The sequence below is a fragment of the Spinacia oleracea genome, chromosome 1 (assembly GCF_020520425.1).
Source record: "Spinacia oleracea cultivar Varoflay chromosome 1, BTI_SOV_V1, whole genome shotgun sequence".
In the NCBI taxonomy this organism is placed as follows: domain Eukaryota; kingdom Viridiplantae; phylum Streptophyta; class Magnoliopsida; order Caryophyllales; family Amaranthaceae; genus Spinacia; species Spinacia oleracea.
This window is the reverse complement of record NC_079487.1, coordinates 29,602,002-29,619,451: the sequence shown is the minus strand read 5'-3', so window position 1 is coordinate 29,619,451 and position 17,450 is coordinate 29,602,002.

The following is a 17,450-nucleotide window of genomic DNA, read 5'->3' as shown; positions in this document are numbered from 1 at the left end:
AGACGGCTTCAGCTCCATATGCTAATAGAAAGGATGTTTTTCCTGTTGAATTTTTTTTCGTGGTTCGTATGGACCATAAGGCATTGGGTAACTCGTCTGCCCACAACCCTTTATCTTCATCCCTTCAGAAATGATTTTGTTGAATGCCTCCACCTGCCCATTGGTATGGGGACGGCCGACAGACGCAAAACAAGCCGTGATGTCGTGATCGGCCAACCAGTCTTCTAACTTGGGTGTTTTGAATTGTGGCCCGTTATCAAAGACAATAGATTGGTGGACACCGAATCGAGTGATGATGTTTTTCCAGATGAAGGCCCTCACATCCTGTGCCTTAGTGTTTTTTAGGGCTTCGGCCCCACCCATTTGGTGAAGTAGTCAATAGCTACTATTACATAGCGTACCCCACCTGGGGCCGTGGTGTAAGGGCCTAGAAAATCCATTCCCCATTTAGCAAATGGTATGGGACTAGTGATGGGTGTTATCTTCTGAGCAGGTCGACGGATTAAGTAATCAAAACGTTGGCATTTGTCGCATCGTTTAAGTAGGTCGAGTGCGTCTTCCTTGAGAGTGGGCCAGTAATACCAAGTCCTTAGAGCTTTTTCTGCCAAAGCCCTCCCCCCATTATTAGAGTTGCATAACCCTTGATGTAGATCTTCCAGAACTTCGTGCTCCTTTTTTGGGGTTACACAGCGGAGGAGAGGCCGAGAGAAGGCTTTCCTGTATAAGATCCCATTCCACATCTCAAACCAAGATCATTTCTTTTGCAGCCTTTTCGCCTGATTAGGATCCTCAGGAAGTACCCTATTCATTTTGAAGTTGACTATGTCGTCCATCTAGGTGGTCATCTGGTCCAGGACAGCCGTTTTTATGACATCAATGCTTTTACTTTGTTTTACCTCCCAGAACACATGCCGTGGGGTGTCGCAGGAGGCTGATCTGGCCAATTTGGATAGGGCGTCTGCTTTGTTTTTCCTAGCCCGGGGTATACGCCGTACCTCAAAACTTGTTAGTGGTTGTACCTCTTGACGGACGATTTCCAAATATTTTATCATAGCGTCATCCTTCGCTTCATATTCTTCACTCACCTGACTGACGATTAGCTGAGAATCGGATAAGGCCAAAATTTCTTCTGCTCCTGCTGCCTTGCTCATTTGGATCCCACATATCAGTGCTTCGTATTCAGCCTCGTTGTTTGACGCCTGGAACTTGAAACGCATGGCATTCTCATATTTGTCTCCTTCTGGTGATTCGCAGATGATGCCTTCTCCACACCCATTTCGGGTGGCGGATCCATCTACATGAATTATCCATCGTGTCTTATCATTTTTCATGTAAGCAGGCCGGGTTATTTCTACAATGAAATCAGCTAATGCCTGTCCTTTTATCGCTTTCCTTGGTTCATATGAGATGTCGAATGCGTTGAGTTCGATTGCCCAGTTGAGCATTCATCCGGACGCCTCCAGGTTGGTGAACGACCGTTTTATGGGCTGATCTGTGTACACTATAAGTCGATGAGCCAAAAAGTAGGGGAGAAGCTTCTTGCTGGCCAAAAATAATGATAAGCCAAATTTTTCCATCGTGGGGTACTTTAGTTCGGCATTTTGTAGCACATGGCTTATGAAGTAAACGGGTAACTGTACCCCCTCTCTTTCGGTGAGCAGGACGACACTCAGAGCATGATCCGAGATGACAAGGTATATGCATAAGACTTCCCCTTGGGGAGGACTAACGAGGCGCGGCAGGGTGTGCAAGTGTTCCTTTAGACGAAGAAATACAGCTTCTGCCAGTGGGGTTCATTCAAACTGGGTGCCCTTTTTGATGGTGCTTAAGAAATAGTGGCATTTGTCCCCGGTTCTGGGAAGAAAACGTCCTAAGGCGGCCAAAGAACCTGTCAAACGTTGCACGTCCTTAACTGTTTTTGGGGACGTCATAGTTATTACGGCTTGCACCTTGTCAGGGTTGGCCTCAATGCCTCTTTCATCAATGAGAAAACCAAGGAACTTGCCAGAAGTGACTCCGAAGATGCATTTCTTGGGATTGAGTCTCATTTGATATGCTCGAAGAGTCTCGAAAGTCTCTCTTAAATCATTGAGATGGGATGCTCGTAGTTTGCTTTTTACTATCATGTCATCAATATAGGCTTCTATATACCTTCCGAGCTGTTTTGCAAAAACTGTGTTCACTAAGCGTTGAAAAGTGGCTGGTGTATTTTTTAGGCTAAACGGCATCACCTTGTAACAGTATAAGCCATGTTCTGTAACAAACGACGTCTTCTCTTGATCTTCAGGCCACAAGGGGATTTGATGAAATCCAGAGTAGGCGTCCATGAAACTCATCATTGCGTGCCCTGCCGTGGAGTCGACAAGCCGGTCTATCTTTGGTGGCGAGAAACTGTCCTTTGGGCAGGCCTTGTTCAAGTCAGTATAATCGCCGCACATCCTCCATCTCCCATTTGTGTTGGGCACCTATTTATAGGGTGGGATTCTCGGAACTAGAAACTTACTAGGATTCAATTTATCTAATTCAATTAGAATTAGACTTAAATTAAACCTTTGTTTTTAGTGTTTACTCAAAACACTAACTCTAGTAGTTTTAGGAAAATAATCAAACCGGAAAAATCGTAAACGCCTAAGGATTCGAAGCATGCACGAACACAACGACACGCACCAACAGCCCACAAGGGACGCTGTCCGCGCGCGCGGGTTGGCTCGGCCCAGCAGCGCTGGTACGCGGCCCACGATGGGCCCGCCAGCCTGCTGCCTCGCATTGGCTGGGCCTGGCCTTGCCTTGTGCTCGGGTGGGCCTTGCCTTGGTGGGGCGGGCTGTTGCTGTGCTTGCTTTCCTTGCGCGGGCTTCGCTAGGCGCGGGCCTAGCTTCATGTTGGGCCTTGCGTCTAGCAAGCTCGTCCGATGTTTATTACGTACGTCGCGCTTCCGATTTATTTTCAGATTCCGGAATTCATTTCCGATTCGAACAATACTTAATATTTCCGATTCTGGAATTAATTTCCTTTTGGAAAAAATATTTAATATTTCCGATTCCGATAATATTTCCGATACCGGCAATATTTCCGATTCCGGCAATATTTCCATTTCCGATAATATTTTCCGATACGTACGATGTTTCCGTTTCCGGCAACATCTACGACTTGGATAATATTTATATTTCCGATACGATCCATATTTCCGTTTCCGGCAATATCATCGTTTCCGGAGTATTCATAATTTGCCTTTTGACGATTTCAGCTCCCACTGGAACCGAGATCCGTCGATTCCAAATATCCATAAACGGAGTATTTAATTCACTTAAATACTTGATCCTTTCACGTACTATTTGTGTGACCCTACGGGTTTAGTCAAGAGTAAGCTGTGGATTAATATTATTAGTTCCACTTGAACAGAAGCGGCCTCTAGCTAGGTGTTGTGGGATCTTTTACGGTGATGACGTGTAACGCGTTCCTCGGAGGTATCAAGTATGAGCTGGCACAATCCTCTGGCAACCTGCAAAACAAAAATATTCCCGTAGGAATATTCCCTCCGATGCTTAAGTAAGTATAATCTAGAGAGAGAAGTAATTTGTAGAGAGAAGGCAGAGCAAAGATAGGTTTAGGTAGGTGGGAATGAATTGAATGCCCCTTTTACTTGGGGATCTGCACTATTTATAGTCCTAGGGTTTCTTGGGATTTGATCCTCAAACCCTGACCTGATGATTAGGTGCTTCCCCAGATTAGGACATGTGTCCGATAATAGGAGGTATGATTAGACCTGCTGGGCCCTTTGCATGTTGGTCTTTCCTGCAAGCTTTGGGCTTTTAGACATGATTTCACCAGGGATTCTTCCAATCAAATGGGGTCATGGGCCCAAGAGACGGGCCCAGGGTCTGGATACGGATATGGGCACAATATGGATTATGGGTATCCATGCTGGAGAATCTTTGTCTTTCCTTTTTGGCCATCCTAGTAAAGCCTTGTGGCAGTCTATTATTTTAGGCCACATCATTTGCCCCTCAAGGAGGGTGCCCCTTGCCCAAGTGGGGTAGCCTTCTTGTTATGATGGAGTGCCACGTGTGGTTGCTTTTAGGAGCCTGGGTTTTGCCTTTAAAATCACCAGAAATCGTTTGTTTTCCCTCATTTGCCTTTTGTTATTTTCAAAGAGATACCTAGAGAGAGAGTGAGCGATTTCCCTTCGACGATCTTCTTGTGTTTGTATTGAGTGTTCTTGGATTCTTCGTTCGTTGTTCTTGGAGTTTGGACAACTTGCCTGACCATTTCAGCAGTTTGATCACTTATTGGTAAGCATTTTCGTTATTTTTCCTGTTTCTGCATGTATCTGAAATTATTTACTTTTTTGATGCTTTTATTTCTTGGGGAGGCGTCCTATCAGTTGCCGCTTCTCTTGTGCCGGGACGCCGTACTCGTTCTTTTGTTTTTTCCTCTTTTCTTAAGTCAGACGTCCTGTTCCTTATGCAGGATGGTATGGCTCGTATTAAGCAGACAACCAACGTAGGTGCATGGGGAGTCCTACGAGAGAGGGACATTAGGGTTCCTTTTTCGAATCCGTCCCAAGGAAATAGGGGTGGAGTTAGCTCCTCCCATCATTCAGGAGACGGGGGTTCCAGGGCGGCACGTTCTTCAAGGAGAAGAAAGAGTGTGGCCTGCCGTCCTCGCATCCCTCGTGAGGATTTTGAAGATGATACTTCCAGCTCTTCGGACGAGGAGTTTGCAAAGAATCTTCCTCCTATGGTTCGTGGAAAAGAGGATGTGGACTTGTTTCCTTCTGACATCCTCCCCAACAAGAAATGGTTGAGATACCTAAGGGAGCAAGGACGTGACTTTGAGCGTTTCTTGCTCTTGCCTCGTGGCTTTAGTTTTAGGTGTCCTCGTCCCCACAATACTGTAGACCGTCTTTCTTTAGGAGAGGTTGCTGTCTATACGGCCGCCTTCAGATTGGGCCTTAGGTTTCCTCTGCACCCTTTTGTAATGGATGTTTTAGATGGTTATGACATTGGCCTAGCCCAGCTGACCTCTAATTGTTGGGCGAATGTCTTTGGTTATATTGTCAAGTGTGCGTTGAGTGAAGTACTGATGTCACCCCTTCCCTTTCCTTCCTTTGTTAGACTTGTAGACATCGCCCCTTCTTCTCGTTCTCCCCAGGGATGGTTCACCCTGTATAGCCGGCGGGGTTATAAGACGGTAGTGGGTAAGTCCTCTAGCTGGGTATGGTGGAGGACCAAATGGTCTATTATCCCAATGGAGGACCTCCCAAATTTCAGAGCGTCTTTCACGCTGGAACAACCGGCCTCGCTTCTTGTCTAGGACTAACGCCTATCCTCGCCTTCTGTCAAGGGAATGGACGCTCATAATGTTAGGTTATGATACATATAACTGAATATAAATCATGCGGAAAAACCATTAAAGCCAGGAATCCAAATTAATTGCCACATAACAATTAGCATAATTTAGGATGCATACTCTTTGTAGCGTGCCCTCCCTTGCTGCGCCCGAACCGAACAAGAACAAGTCTTTAGGACTCCAAGTATCGTCCCTCCGTAGAAAGTCCACAACACACCCGGATCCGCCTTAAGTTTGACTAACTAGAATCGCCCTTAAGGTACTATAATTTTCGGCTGATTTGAGGGCAAATAAGTGACTGAATTTTTGCTTAAAAATTCTCTCTTTTTGAATACTTGAAACTCGTTATAAATTGTGAGCATTAACCACATATTTATAGGCTATGGAAAAGGTATTGGAATCCTACTAGGAAACGAATTAATTAACTAGAATCTAATTAAAACTCTATTAATTAATTTATCCATTAGGAATAGGATTACTCATTAAACGAATCCTACACGATTTAGGTTTCGTACGGAAGCACAAACACTCACACGAGCATGACCCGCATGCGCGCATGCCATGCCCGCGCAAAGCCCATGGAGCGACGAAGCCCACGCGAGCGCGCTGCAGCCTAGGCGCGCGCTGGGCCTGCCTTGCGGTGGGCCTGGCGCAACCTTGGGCTGTTTGTGTGGCGTGCCTTGCTTGCTGGACGTGGGCCTGGCTTCGCGCTGGGCCTTCGTCTAGCAAGCTCGTCCGATGCTCATTCGTACGACGCGCTTCCGATTAATTTCCCGATTCCGGAATTCATTTCCAATACGAACAATATTTAACATTTCCGATTCCGGAATTAATTTCCGTTTCGAACAAATATTTAATATTTCCGGTTCCGGAATAATTTTCCGATTCCGATAATATTTCCGATTCCGACAATATTTCCGTTTCCGGCAATATTTCAGATTCTGGCAATATTTCCATTTCCGATACGTACCATGTTTCCGTTTCTGGCAGCATCTACGACTTGGATAATATTTATATTTCCGATACGATCCATATTTCCGTTTCCGACAATATCATCGTTTCCGGAGTATTCATTTATTTGCCTTTGACGATCTCTGCTCCCACTGAAACCAAGATCCGTCGATTCCGAATATTCATAGATGGAGTATTTAATGCCATTAAATACTTGATCCGTTTACGTACTATTTGTGTGACCCTACGGGTTCAGTCAAGTGTAAGCTTTGGATTAATATCATTAATCCACTTGAACTGAAGCGGCCTCTAGCTAGGCATACAGTTCACTTGATCTTACTTAATTAATACTGAACCGCATTTATTAGACTTACCATTAAATGCATACTTGGACCAAGGGAGTTATTTCCTTCACTCTCCCACTTCTCCTTAGGGACAAGTGTGCATTTCCTAATTCCTTTGTCACTCGATGCTTCCTCTTGAACATAAGGTAAGAGTTGTCATCCTTATTATGTCCAGAGGTGTTTCTCGGTTTCAGAGTTCAACTGATCAAATAAACAGATAATCATAGCCTATGATTCATCTAAGCACGACCATGCATTTTACAGTTTCTAGCTCTCCGAGTGGCCTTGTACAACTTTCAGCATCTCATCCGGATTTATCGAAGGACAATCCCAATCTTGTGATATTGAGATTAGACTTCGTTTGATAGGTGATTACCCGAGCGTTGCTTTATAGCCTCCTTTTACGGTGCGACGGTTGACAACGTCAAAGTAAGCAGTTCTCAAACAAGTAATCTCAAATCACTCAGGTATTGAGGATTAGTGTCTAATAATTTTAATGAAATTTACTTATGACATATTTTCATCTCTTACAATAAAGTTTCATTGGTCTGTCCGATACTAGTCTTCCCAAAGTAAGTATCTATGCAAATCATTGCGACATTGCCATGTCCACATAGTTCAAGAAACATAACTACTTGTCATCTTGCATTCTAGTCGTCTAACGTTTTCTATGCGTCCATCATTATAGAAAACTCCGATCAGGGACCATTTTCAACTTTTGACATTCAAGTTCATTTGATAGACATTTCTTAGTCACAAGACTGGCCCTGACAGTCTATCTTGAATATATCGTCAAATTGAAGGGACTCATCATTTAATAAACCACAAATTAAATGGAAAAATGAATTCTATTCATTTATGTGAATGATTAACCAATAATGTTTTACAAAGTATTAAACTCTAAAACTTTAAAACATTAAATAAGGACATCAAAGCCATTCTCCAATAGGCTTGATTCCCATAGCTGCAGTGTGCGAGTTGTGCTTCGCCTGCGGCAGAGGTTTAGTTAATGGATCTGAGATGTTGTCATCAGTTCCAATCTTGCTTATCTCGACTTCTTTTCTTTCAACGAACTCTCGTAGAAGGTGAAATCTACGAAGTACATGCTTGACTCTCTGGTGGTGTCTAGGCTCCTTTGCCTGTGCAATAGCTCCATTATTATCACAATACAAAGCTATTGGTCCTTTAATGGATGGGACTACACCAAGTTCACCTATGAACTTCCTTAGCCATATAGCTTCCTTTGCTGCTTCATGTGCAACAATGTACTCCGCGTCAGTTGTAGAATCCGCAATGGTGCTTTGCTTAGCACTTTTCCAGCTTACTACACTTCCGTTGAGGCAGAAGACAAACCCAGACTGTGATCTGAAATCATCTTTGTCGGTTTGGAAACTTGCGTCCGTATTGCCTTGAACAATTAATTCATCATCTCCACCATAGACCAGGAAATCATCTTTGTGCCTTTTCAGGTACTTCATAATGTTCTTGGCAGCAGTACAATGTGCCTCTCCTGGGTCTGACTGGTATCTGCTCGTAGCAATGAGTGCGTACGCAACATTCGGGCGTGTACATATCATAGCATACATTATTGAACCAATCACTGATGCATATGGAATCCCACTCATTCGTCTACGCTCATCAAGTGTTTTTGGGCACTGAGTCTTGCTTAGAGGCATTCCATGAGACATGGGTAGGTAGCCTCGCTTGGAGTCTGCCATATTGAACCTTTCAAGCACCTTATTGATATAAGTGCTTTGACTGAGTCCAATCATCTTCTTAGATATATCTCTGTAAATCTTGATTCCCAGTATGTACTGTGCTTCTCCTAGATCCTTCATCATAAAATATTTCCCAAGCCAAATCTTGACAGAGTTCAACACAGGAATGTCATTTCCGATAAGAAATATGTCGTCTACATATAATACTAGAAAATAATTTTTTCTCCCACTGACCTTCTTGTATACATAAGATTCGTAGCACTGAGTCCATACGCAACATCCGGGCGTGTACATATCATAGCATACATTATTGAACCAATCAATGATGCGTATGGAATCCCATTCATTCGTCTACGCTCATCAAGTGTTTTTGGGCACTGAGTCTTGCTTAGAATCATTCCATGAGATATGGGTAGGTAGCCTCACTTGGAGTCTGCCATCTTGAACCTTTCAAGCACCTTATTGATATAAGTGCTTTGACTAAGTCCAATCATCCTTTTAGATCTATCTCTGTAAATCTTGATGCCCAGTATGTACTGTGCTTCTCCTAGATCCTTCATCGAAAAACATTTCCCAAGCCAAATCTTGACAGAGTTCAACATAGGAATGTCATTTCCGATAAGTAATATGTCGTCGACATATAGTACTAGAAAAGCAATTTTGCTCCCACTGACCTTCTTGTATACACAAGATTCGTTTGCGTTCTTGATGAAACCAAAGTCACTGACTGCTTCATCAAAACGTATATTCCAGCGATTTCTAACATTATCCGAATAGACTTTAGCATTGCAACTGGTGAAAAGGTTTCATCGTAATCCACAGTGTGGACTTGCCTGTAACCTTTTACAACCAATCTAGCTTTGAAAACTTCTAGTTTCCCATCCTTGTCCTTTTTCAGTTTGAAAACCCATTTGCTTCCTATGGCTTGGTAGCCATCTGGCAAATCGACCAAATCCCAAACTTGGTTTTCAGACATGGAGTCTAATTCATATTGCATGGCTTCTTGCCATTGCTTGGAGCTAGGTCTCGTCATAGCTTGTTTGTAAGTCGTAGGTTCATCACTTTACAGTAATAGAACTTCATGGCTCTCGTTCGTCAAAATACCTTTCCGGTTGAGACCTATATCACTACGATCTACGCGGGGTAACATTTCTAGATGGTCCTTGATTCTCACCAGATTCTTCTAAAGATCTCTGAGTTTCATCCTGAATGTCATCTTGAGCATTCTCTAGAGTTTGTTGTTCGACTCGAATTTCTTCGAGGTCTACTTTTCTCCCACTTGTCATTTTGGAAATGTGATCTCTTTCCAAAAAGATACCATCTCGAGCAAAAAACACCTTGTTCTCAGATGTATTGTAGAAGTAATACCCCTTTGTTTCCTTTGGATAGCCCACAAGGATACATTTGTCAGATTTTGGATGAAGTTTTTCTGAAATTAATCGTTTGATGTATACTTCACATCCCCAAATCTTAAGAAAAGACACTTTTGGAGGCTTTCCAAACCATAACTCATATGGAGTCTTTTCAACAGCTTTAAACGGAGCTCTATTTATAGTGAGTGCAACTATATTTAGTGCATTTCCCCAAATTGCTATTGGAAGTTCGGCCTGACCCATCATTGATCTAACCATGTCTAGAAAGGTTCTATTCCTCCGTTCCGACACACCTTTCCATTGTGGTGTTCCAGGAGGAGTCAATTCTGATAGAATTCCACATTCTTTCATATGATCATCAAATTCATAGCTCAGATATTCACCACCTCTGTCAGACCGCAGTGCCTTAATCTTCTTGCCTAATTGATTCTCTACTTCACTCTGAAATTCCTTGAATTTGTTAAAGGATTCAGACTTATGCTTCATTAGGTAGACATAACCATATCTACTGAAGTCATCAGTGAAAGTGATAAAGTAGTTGAAACCACCTCTATCATTTATACTCATTGGTCCACATACATCTGTATGAATTAAACCCAATAGTTCATTTGCTCTTTCTCCAAATTTAGAGAAAGGTTGCTTTGTCATTTTTCCAAGTAAACATGATTCGCACTTACCATAATCCTATAAGTCAAATGGTTCTAGAATCCCTTCCTTTTGAAGTCTTTCTATGCGTTTCAAGTTAATATGGCCTAATCGACAATGCCACAGATAGGTGAGATCTGAATCATCCTTTTTGGCCTTTTTGGTATTTATGTTATAAACTTGTTTGTCGCGATCTAATAAATAAAGTCTATTGACTAATCTAGCAGATCCATAAAACATCTCTTTAAAATAAAACAAACAATTATTGTCTTTTATTGAAAAGGAAAATCCCTTAGCATCTAAGCAAGAAACAGAAATGATGTTTTTTGTAAGACTTAGAACATGGAAACAATCTTCCAGTTCCAAAACTAGCCCATAGGGCAACGACAAATAATAAGTTCCTACTGCTAATGCAGCAATCCGTGCTCCATTTCCCACTCGTAGGTGGACTTCACCCTATCTTAACCTTCTAATTCTTCTTAGTCCCTGCGAATTGGAACATAAGTGTGAGCCACAACCTGTATCTAATACCCAAGAAGTTGAATTAGCAAGTATACAGTCTATAACGAAAATACCTGAAGATGGAACGACTGTTCCGTTCTTCTGATCTTCCTTAAGCTTTGGACATTCTTTCTTGTAATGGCTTATTCCATCACAATAAAGACAGCTTGATGTGGACTTGTCCTGCTTTGTCTTCTTTCTTGACTCAGCATTGCCCTTGGACTTTCCACATTTTTTGAAAGGTCTCCCTTTAGCCTTGAGTAAATCTTTGGCTTCACAGTCGAGTATTATCTCAGCCTTTCTGACAAGGTGAACAAAATCTGCAACTGTTTCTTCTCTTGGTTCACTTAGGTATAGTTGCTTGAAGCGACCAAACCCACTGTGTAGTGAATTGAGCAAGATAGAGACTGCCATCCTTTCGCTTATTGGTGTTCCTAGCAGACTTAGGCGATCAAAGTATGAAAGAATAAGCTCCACATGGAACCTCATTGGAACGCCTACCCTTTGTTTAGTGCGAAGGAGCTGAACTTGTGTTTCTTGGACCTCCATCCTAAAACACCTGTTAGGAGAACCAACCTTTAGACCAGACATTGATTCAATCAACTCATGGAAGTTTATGTCCCGGTCCTCAATGTTTCCACGACAGATATCCTTAGATTCTTGATGAGCGTAAAAGGTTCGTAAGCTACAAACCTTATAGCCCATTCATCAGGGATATTGTTCAGCATGAGACTCATAACCTTTTTGAGATCCGCATCCCAGGCGGCAAATCTTTCAAGGGTCATGTCTCTGGCATAGTAGCTTGGCATGGGATGGAACAGTACATACTCAAGTCCATTGAGTCTGACTACTTCAACTAGCTTAGCTTCCCATTCAAGAAAATTTGTTAGGTTCAGCTTGACCATAAGCTCAGAACCCATGATGATGTTTTGATTGTTGTTTTCCATAGTTAAAACTACAATTGAAAAAGAATAAACAAATAAATAACCATTCACAGTTTCTCTTAATAAACTTTAAATTCTAGCATACATGCATTATTTATCATTTATTAAGCATTTTATTCAAGTTATGTGTTCCGGCAGATGTAAATAAAATGATTCCAAGACCCTTAAATCATTGAAGAATTAAGCACATTATGTATTTAGACTCAATTCTAAAATATTTTAGGTAAGCAAAGCTGTTAGTTTCGTGGAGTTCCACAAGAGGGGGGGGGGGGGTGAATTGATTTTTTGCAGTTTTATAAATTATACGCAATAAGGAACAGAAACAGCAAAATAGAGCAAGCACAATTTAGCGTGGAAAACTCTCTAGGCCCAATAGAGAGGAAAAAACCACGGCCCCTTTGGGGACTCAAACAGTTCTACTAATTAGGCAAAACAACTCAGTTTCTTTACAAGCCTAATCTACTCGGGCCACAATCTGTAAATCACCTCAGATTACAGATGACTAGGAACAACCCCACGTTGTTCCCTTCTCCCTATGAAACAATCCCTCAATTGTTCCAACTCACAGATCTCTCTTGAGATCCCTCACTCTTGCTCTAGTAAGCCTGACTCAGGCTTAACTTACATCAATTCAACTTTAATGAAAAACAGAATAAATAACTCTAAAGTAAATACGAAGATACAAGACCTACCAACCAATACTGCTCTAACTGGGAACAGGAACAAACTCTTAAAAATAAAGACTTTAAAGGTGATACCTGAAAGCTCCGGTTGATGCTTATGAGTCTGATAAAAAAGTACGAGGTGATCTTGTGGTATATTTATAGTGATTCTGTAATTTACCCTAGAATCCTAGACTTCCAATTCTAATCAAATTAGGACTCTCTTAAAGATAGATTTCTGTTAGGAAACAATTTAATCTTTAAACAAGTTTTACACCTATTCGGATTCTACTTACCATATAACTAAAGATTTTAACTTCTCCTCGAACTCTTCCAAAGATTATCTTTAATTATTATTGAATTAATTTAAGCATATTAAAACTCCTTTTAATACGGATAATCATTTGGTCTTAAACCTAGTGTACTGTGCTAACTCTAAGAACTTAGGTGATGACTCTTTAAAACCACTGTTCCCAGACTTAGCAGTATGATCAAGATAATAGTCTTATACCTTTGCGTATTTAATCAACTACTTCTTAAGCCTTCATAGAAGCTTAGACCTTTCTTCCATACTTGAATCTTCTTGTCTTGTTACATTTATTTGATGCTGCGTCCAGGAGATGTTTGACTTGAATTCCTTCTTTCGAAGCTTCCTCACTTGCATTTGTACCAGCTTAAAGTAATAAGCTTATTCTAATCTGTCAATTCTAGGATGTAAAACGTAAGCACCATTTAAGCTTGTCATCATCAAAACTCAGGGACCAAAAATTTCCCCCTTTTTGATGATGACAACCTTTCAACTTGTATAACATCCAGCATTCTTTTTAAAAGCAAAAACATGGTTAGTTCCAATCATAGAATCAGATTATTAAAACATAGATAGAACCATGTATGAGTAAAACAGAATGAAACAAGTTGCCAATTTATAAGCTCTTCCCCCTTTGGAATGATCAAAAAGGGAATTTGAAAAACGATTATGCAAAAGGGAATGTATGAATCATGTTGCCCTCTCAAACAGGGAACCTCATCGCAGCTCAAGTCGGTCAACGAGTTTGACCGCACCCCTGCAAGCAAAACTAGGCAATAGCAGCATAAAAACAAGACAAATACCAACCCTGCAAGTTAGTGGGAACAAATCATCAGAACGTAGGAAAAGCGCGCTAATTAGGATTAGCCATGATAAACCCAGCACAGCAGGTCAAAACACAAAGTTACCAATGTTTACACACCAAAAACCAACAGAAAATTGTTTATAGGAACAGGAAGGGGGGGTTCATAATTTGTAGCAAGGGTTGGGCAGGATCAGGCTTGAGGGGAGACAGGACCGGTTGCAGCATCCGCATCAGTATGGACCTCCACCTCTTAAATCATGTTAGCACGACGCTCAGTCAGATCATTGAAGAATTGACGTTCCTCCATCTGCACCTGAACCATAAGCTCCTGCAGGGACTGAAGTGAGGCATGGATGGCAATATTGTCCTTCTGTAACTGATCCAACCTGTCCATTACCTTAGTGAGGTTACCATCTTGGGAAGGAGCTGACTGAGTTTCCGCATCGTGGTCTGATTCCGACTCATCAACCATGCAGACGGATGGAGGCACAGTCTTGGAGGAGCTAGCAATACGGCGACTGCGCCTGATTTGTGGTTGAGAAACAGGAGAATGATGAAGTGAATTTGATTTTGCAGGAACCAGAGGGGGGGATTTCTCTCTTGGTCCCAAATCAACAGCCCCACCCTCAGAGGTCCCTCCCTTGACCATACAGGGAAATGCAGTCTCACCCTCTTCTTCAGACACACCATCTTCGTCCTCTATCTCATCACCTTCATCATCATCTAGCGGACCTTGATCACCTGGTCCCATCTTTCCCACACACACAACACCATCAACAACTTTGAGACTAATCCCATTTAGACAGGCTAGAGACAGAATATGGGCTTGGCTAAGTGGCTCGGAGGTGTAAGAGGTGAGATCAACTCCCACTTTTCGCACTATAAAGGTCAGTAAAGACCCATAGCCAATGAAATTGTTTTGAGAGATGCAGTGGGTGAGATGAGCGATAAAAATGGCAGGAAAGTTAATTTGATGTTGATTTTCAAGGAGGTAGATGTAGATTAGGTCAAGTTTGCTAGCTAAGGCCCTTTTGTCAGCGCGAGGAACCAGACCCCGACGGACCACATTGAACAGGACCTTTTGAAAAGGAGTGAGAGAGGATTGATTGAGCGCCTTTGGTACCTTCCCTGGTCCCCCAAAGTACGAATAGACATCCTTCATTGTGGTACTAGCAAGTTCAATTTGACCCTTCCCCTTATAATAGACTTCTTCCCCTAAAACAGGAACTTTAAACCAAGAACCCAATTTTTCAGCTGTAAACCTAATTTTCGTCCCATTGACCATAGAATGACAGACACCCTCTGAATAAGTAAAATTCGAACAAAATTCCCCCATAGCTTCCGGAAACATGCATGTATTTGAACAGACCTCAAACAAGAAAGTCCACCCCTGTGACCCTAAACATTCCAAAAGTTTGACAAATCCTACCTCCTTACACCAAGCAAAATTGACACTTAAACCCTGAAGCATGCGATCATTAGGAAAGAAATGATAACTAGGTTCGTCAGGTTTGACTTTCTTTTCCATGGGCGATTGGAGTTCCCCCTGAACTGGTGCTGGCTGCTCCTTCTTCACCAGAAACTTTCTTTTTGTTGTTAGCTTTGTAGCGGATTTCGGGACTGGTTGTTTGTTTGGAGGTTTGGGAGCCATGGGGTCGGTGGGTGGTGGTGGTAAAGTTTGAAGAGGGACGGCGGTGATAATCGGAATTGAGGGAGAATGAGGGTTTTGGGGATTTGGAAAAGTGAGACGATAGAGTGTCATGATTAAATAGGAGGTAGTTGACGAATAAATAAGGATGTGATAAGGCTGTGAGGTTTTGAAATTCAAAATTCCGGGAAGTGTGAGAAGCTTGATCAGATGCCCATTGATTTTATAGGTGAGGATTTGGAATATGAAGGGTTTTTGAGTTGGGAATTGGAGTGTGGTATGCGTGTGTAAGTGAACAAAGTGAAGGGTCATGCATGCACCGGGTTCATATGATTCATTGAATCAGAAATGCTTTCCATTCATTTTTTATTTTCCCACACAAATGCAAAATAAGTACACGTCTAGTAAGTAGTGCAAATTACCTTGGTGATGCGCATACGTGACTGTGGTAATACACAGCTGGGTTTTGCAACAAGATTGTATTTGTTAGTCCATTCAAAAATAAGAAACCAAAACAGTAAAGAGAATAAAACATTTTTTTATTTATTTTTTATTTTTTTTAATTTATTTATTTATTTTTAATTTATTTATTTATTTAAAAAAAAAAAAAATCATCCAAGTGAGTTTAGAGAAAAGAAATTGGCTCGAGTATCACTTAATTTTAATCATACCAAGTTCTAACCTTAGTTTGTCGTGTCTGTCCCTATTCAAGGGTTTTGTCAAGATATCAGCTTCTTGATCCTCAATAGGACAGAATTCGAGTTTTACCAGTTCCTTTTCAACATAATCTTTGAGAAAATGATGTCTAATGTGTATGTGTTTCACTCTTGAATGATGGACTGGATCTTTGGATATGCAGATGGCACTTGTGTTGTCACATAATATGGGAACACACTTTAGTTTCATGCCAAAGTCCTTTAGTTGTTTCTTGATCCATAACATTTGGGAACAACATGATGCAGCTGCAACATATTCGGCTTCTGTTGTGGATAGAGCAACAGTGTTCTGTTTCTTAGATGCCCATGAGACTGCACATGCTCCAAGGAACTGGACCATTCCTGATGTGCTCTTCCTGTTTACTAGATCACCTGCATAGTCAGCATCTGTGTACCCTTTGAGGTCCAAATGATCATAGTTAGGATACCATAAACATAAATCTTCAGTGCCTTTTAAGTATCTTAGAATCCTTTTGATTGCTGTAAGATGAGATTCTTTAGGGTTAGATTGAAAGCGAGCACAAACACCTACACTGAAGGCAATATCTGGCCTGCTTGCTGTAAGATAAAGTAGTGAACCAATCATACCTCTGTACCTCGTTTGATCTACGCTTTTACCTTCTTGATCCTCATCTAGCCTTGTGGTTGTTCCCATGGGTGTATGATTGCTTTTTGCTGACTCCATTCCATATTTCTTTATGAGGTCCTTGATATATTTCTGTTGGTCAATCATGATTCCTTGTTCCGTTTGCTTAATTTGAAGACCTAGGAATAAGTTTAGTTCTCCCATCATGCTCATTTGAAATTCTTGCTGCATTAAGTCAGAAAATTCTTTGCAAAGATCCTCATTAGTAGCACCAAATATAATATCATCAACATATATTTGTACAATTAATATGTCTGTGTCTCTTGATTTAAGAAACAGGGTTCTGTCAACCTTACCTCGATTGAATTTATTGTCTAATAGAAAATGAGAGAGACGTTCATACCAGGCTCTTGGGGCTTGTTTTAGTCCATACAATGCCTTGTCTAACTTATACACATGTGAGGGATATTCTGGATCTTCAAATCCAGGTGGTTGTTCCACGTAAACTTGTTCTTTAAGATATCCGTTTAGGAACGCACATTTTACATCCATTTGATAGAGTTTGAAACCCATGTATGAGGCAAATGCTATGAGTATGCGTATTGCTTCTATTCTAGCTACTGGAGCAAAAGTTTCTTCGAAGTCTATCCCTTCTTGTTGATTGTACCCTTTGACAACCAATCTGGCTTTGTTCCTGGTTATAGTTGCATGTTCGTCTTGTTTGTTTCGGAATACCCACTTTAATCCTATTACTCGATTGTTCAGAGGTGTGGGCTCAAGGTGCCATACTTTATTCCTTTCGAATTCATTGAGTTCCTCCTGCATGGCAATGATCCAATCAGAGTCAGTTAGTGCCTCTTTATAATTTTTGGGTTCAATCATGGATAAATAGGCATAGAA